This window comes from Oncorhynchus mykiss, chromosome 15, assembly GCF_013265735.2.
Source record: "Oncorhynchus mykiss isolate Arlee chromosome 15, USDA_OmykA_1.1, whole genome shotgun sequence".
Taxonomy (NCBI): Eukaryota; Metazoa; Chordata; class Actinopteri; order Salmoniformes; family Salmonidae; genus Oncorhynchus; species Oncorhynchus mykiss.
In genome coordinates, this window is record NC_048579.1 from 71,628,869 (window position 1) to 71,634,118 (window position 5,250).

The window sequence follows — 5,250 nt, forward strand, 5'->3', positions numbered from 1 at the left end:
AATATACTCTAATCTATAGGAGTACCTTTAATATACTCAAATCTATAGGAGTACCTTTAATATGCTCTCCTCTCAGTAAATGGGAGTAATGTTGCAGATGTCTGTGGCGCTCCACACCACAAAGACCTGTTAACACAGCAGCACAGTGCAGCGGCCTATTCTGCTGTGCATCCCAAATGGACCCTGTTCACTAAATAGTTTCCCTATGAGCCCTGGTTAAAAGTAGTGCACTACATAAGGAATAGGGTGTAATTTGGGATGAAAACTCTGTGTGGGCGCAGAACAGGGAACAGGCCCACAGAACAGGTGGAAATAAAGAGAGCAACCGGGACACTAAAGCTGATCAAGTTCCCGTCGCCGGCTCTGGGGCTCTTGGTTTCTGAGGGTGAGGCGGGGATGGGGATTGTGGCGGGGGCCGCAGCAGGTGAGTGAATAGAAAGATTAGCATCTCAGATTAAAGAGAGAGAGGTTTCACTTCCCACTGCTAACACAATGACAAAGGAGCCCGGTGTGGAACAGTTTATATGGGAGCCCTGGCAGAGAGATAGACAGCAGGCCAGGCAACCCCTGTGAATTAGGTCAGGGGCCCCTCAGCTGTGTGTGTGTGTGTGTGTGTGTGTGTGTGTGTGTGTGTGTGTGTGTGTGTGTGTGTGTGTGTGTGTGTGTGTGTGTGTGTGTGTGTGTGTGTGTGGAGGACTATGCTGTGAAACCTGATCTGGCAGAGTGTCACAATGTCAGGAAGACACAAACAGGGTTGTCAATGCACACGCACACACACAGACACACACACAGACACACACACACAGACACACACACACAAACACACACACACACACACACACACACACACAGTGTATCAGTTAGACACAGACAGGGTTGTCATGCGAGGCCTTGTAGACAGATCCTTCCACACATCACCACCACCAAGAGGGGTTAAAATTCCCCAAGGCACTCTGAGGTTTACATGGAAGATGTCTACATATCTCGTCTCTGAGATAGGTCCTTTATCTGCAACAATTAGATTGTGTACACTGTCAAATAGGAGTCTATTCAGTGCCTCAAATCATGAAGATAGAAGTCTTTCTATATGTAGTGAAGATAAACAGCGTCAAAACGACACCATAAACACGTGGAGGTTTGAAACCCAAAGCATTCTTTTATACCATAGACGCTTCCCCGTATGTTACCAACATGGATAATGTAATAACAATTTAAGAGCCAAACGCTCAAATGCCATTTACGCATATAGAGGTATTCAACGTGCTTGTGTGTGTGCAGTGTACAGGGTCTTTCTGTAAAGTGAGAGGGAGATACCAGCCGTGTTTTCCAGACTGCCAAGAATGTCAGCCTTTAGAGGGATTGGTGGGGCTGCTTGTTTAAGCCAATAGGCAGAGAGTACAGCGTTAATGTCATCTCGCCGCCCGTGAGTCTCTCTGCGCTTTAACTTGTGGTGCTGTACCAACACCAGAACGCGAGCTGAGCTGTTAAATCAACGCCGCTGCTGGTCTGTGTGTTGAAACTCTAACGTCGTTTCTCTCTATATGATGTTCTGAAAAGTCGTTGTATTCTATTCATTCGAACTTCGAATAGTTCACGGTGAGACTAGAACGGAGGAACATAATACTGTAGGTGCAGCACTACTATTTAAAGTGGCGCCGATGACACCAATCGTGAATATTGTTCTACTCAATTAACGGAATATCATTTTACCCCTACGCATAACTCCGCGCAATCAGTCTTTCTGGTGAGTAGCTATCAGTTTCGGATCTGTCTGTCTGTCGGTGAGTGGAATAGCTTGCCATTTAAATCTTTACCATACTTTGCAATACTTGGAAATTGTACCGCTACTGCATGAAATTGCAATTTCAACTCCAGGTATACTGATTTCACCTTCACATTTCATGAAATATGTGTTTGAATATACAGTTGTCTTCCAGACCTGTTTAGTATAGAAATGTGGAAGTCAGATCTGGCCCACATGTAATTTCCCCCCTGACGTGAAAATTGTGTTTCTGTCACTCGTGCTTCTTTTCTATGAATGGATGAAGGTCTATGAATGTGTTCTGACAATCTCTACAAGTTGTTGTTATAAACTACTGCATATGGCTTATTCCTAGTAATTTAAACATTACAGAAACTTAAACTGTGAAACTTTAAGCCAGAAAAGAGACAGTAGCTCGTTAAAACGTGCGCGTAAAGACGCACCCCATTGTGGGTGTCATTTGGTGTGCCGCGCGACTCCTAAGGTTCCAGATGTGTGGATTCAGCTGTTGCTTGTCACTCATGTGACGACACCATCTCCCTCTCTCCATCTCTCTCTCCTTACACGCGGTTGCTTTAGTGAACATAACGAATAATATCATGCTATGTGGCGCGTGAAGCCGTCCTGCTGTTAACCATCTTGACGTTATGCAATAAATCTCTCAGCAAAACCTCTCGAAATACACTTCACCTCCTTCCAATAGTGTTTTTTTTTTATATATATATATATATATATAATTTCCTCACACGGACGTGACCAGAGAGGATCTATCAAAACAGCGAAGGGGTGTATAAGGCAGTGTCGCTTGACTGACACTTCTCACCTGGCACTTGTCCTGTGGAAGTTTTCGTGTTTACACCAAATGCTTCAACTGACTGACAGACTAATAGCCGAATTCGACCAAATAGTTTAGGAAACAATATAAAACTGAAGTGATGTTTCACATAGAGCAGTAGAGTGGAGGACCATTTTTAGGTACTGTAATGAAGGTAGTGGGGTCCCCTAGTGGCAGTTTAGATGTTCCTATAAGAGCATCAAGCTGTGGTATACTACAGTAAAATAACGTTGCATGCAATTCAGATACAACATGTTCATCTCTCAGTTCATACATTCATCGTATTTTCCCAGATAACAGTTTTAGATTAGTTGTTCTCCCCTCATAATAGTTCCACACATTTGGCCTCCCGAGTGGTGCAGCAGTCTAAGGCTCTGAATCGCAGTGCTTGAGGCTTCCCACAGGCCCAGGTTTGATCCCGGGCTGTATCACAACTGGCCGTGATCGGGAGTCCCACAGGGACGTCGTCCGGGTTAGGGGAGGGTTTGGCCAGGGGGGCCGTCGTTGTAAATAAGAATTCTTAACTGACTTGCCTAGTTAAATAAAGGTTAAATACAAATATAATGAAGTGTAACAACATTTCAGCTGAAGGCCTATGTCACACTGGTTCCCAGGTATACAGCTCAGCCCCTCCTCTCACCTATTAGCACCTCCCTCCTCCTCTCAGCCCCTCCGCTCTCCTCTCAGCCCCTCCTCTCACCTAATAGCCCCTCCCTCCTCCTCTCAGCCCCTCTCCTCTCAGCCACTCCCCTCTCATCTCATCTCAGCCCCTCGGCCCTCCTCTCAGCCCCTCCACTCTCCTCTCAGCCCCTCCTCTCACCTATTAGCCCCTCCCCTCTCATCTCATCTCAGCCCCTCGCCTCTCCTCTCCTGGGGGGTTGTGAATAACAAACTAGTAAAGCAGACCCAGGGGGGTATCATGTGACCAGCGGAGTGTCTTCACCACGGAGCCAAATGGCAGCCAGCCAACCAGAGAGGAGGGTCTGCGTCCCAAGTGGCATATAGTGAGTGCACTTCTTTTGATCAGGGTTCTGGTGCGCTATATAGATAACAGGGTGCCATTTGGGACGAAGCCAGGGGCTGAAGGAGCAGTGGGGCTGAGGGGGGGAGCTATGGACCTGAGTGTGATGCCAAGCCTCTCTCTCTTCCTCTGGTAATACATCAGCCATTAAGACCACATGGAAGGCTCTAGTGTAGCTCAGGTGATTGGAATGTTCCAGCTAGACTACATGCATGTGTGGAGCGCTGTCGCTCTCTCTTGCGCGCGCGTTCTTTCTCTCTGGCAACAACGATGAGCATAAGCAACACTTGTGCTCTTGTCAACTAAACATTATTTATCACTGTGGCAGAGTAGCACCGTTCCCGTTTGGTACATTGTGTAAATATGATGTAATGACCATCTCATGTGCACATTTAGCTGAACTGGCATTTTGTTACTAAGTGCAATTCAAACAGGCTTTCATTGAGTTATGAGTTGTCACAAACACAGTCTGCTCTGAGAACTCCAACATCTTCCTGGAAACATGTTTTCTGTGTCAGCGGCTTATGAAGCAACACCAGACCCTTGTAATGTTTAGATTGTGTTATGAGATTAAAGCCTACAAGGCTTCAGTTCAACGTACTAAAATGTCTATGTATTTAACCTTCACAATGTGCTGCTGAACGAACCCCAGAGAGGAAATCCATCCTGGAGTTCGTTTTGATGCTCTTGGCCTTACTCCTGGAAAACCTTTTACTCAGTGACTCCCTGGTCTGGACTGCTCTGGTCCTGAGCCATGCTCTGCAGATAGAACCAGAACTCTGCTTGGGTCCCCTGTTAAAACCTCTGCTTTTACAGCTAAAACTCTGTGAGGTCTTGGCAGTGGTACAGTATTAATTTCAGAGCCCTTTGTTAATTGTTACAATATCTGTGGTATATCTCACTTAAACATATAGGCCTAGGTATTCCTTTATAAACATATAGGCCTAGGTATTCCTTTATAAACATATAGGACTAGGTATTCCTTTATAAATATATAGGACTAGGTATTCCTTTATAAACATATAGGCCTAGGTATTCCTTTATAAACATATAGGCCTAGGTATTCCTTTATAAATATATAGGCCTAGGTATTCCTTTATAAACATATAGGCCTAGGTATTCCTTTATAAATATATAGGACTAGGTATTCCTTTATAAACATATAGGCCTAGGTATTCCTTTATAAACATATAGGCCTAGGTATTCCTTTATAAACATATAGGACTAGGTATTCCTTTAGAAAATATATAGGACTAGGTATTCCTTTATAAACATATAGGACTAGGTATTCCTTTATAAACATATAGGACTAGGTATTCCTTTATAAACATATAGGCCTAGGTATTCCTTTATAAACATATAGGACTAGGTATTCCTTTATAAATATATAGGCCTAGGTATTCCTTTATAAATATATAGGCCTAGGTATTCCTTTATAAAATATATAGGACTAGGTATTCCTTTATAAATATATAGGCCTAGGTATTCCTTTATAAATATATAGGCCTAGGTATTCCTTTATAAATATATAGGCCTAGGTATTCCTTTATAAACATATAGGACTAGGTATTCCTTTATAAACATATAGGACTAGGTATTCCTTTATAAAATATATAGGACTAGGTATTCCTT

General features: G+C 43.7%; 1 protein-coding gene across 1 annotated transcript in view; it reads left to right on the top strand.

Annotated features, from left to right (window-relative positions):
• Nucleotides 1–1,423: 1,423 nt before the first annotated feature.
• LOC110499701 (prickle-like protein 1) overlaps nt 1,424–5,250 on the top strand; it is a 55,320-nt gene continuing 51,493 nt past the window's right edge. Inside the window, exon 1 of the mRNA XM_036945220.1 lies at nt 1,424–1,744. The gene's annotated coding sequence lies outside the window, so the exon portion shown is untranslated. The remainder of the gene's footprint in view (nt 1,745–5,250) is intronic.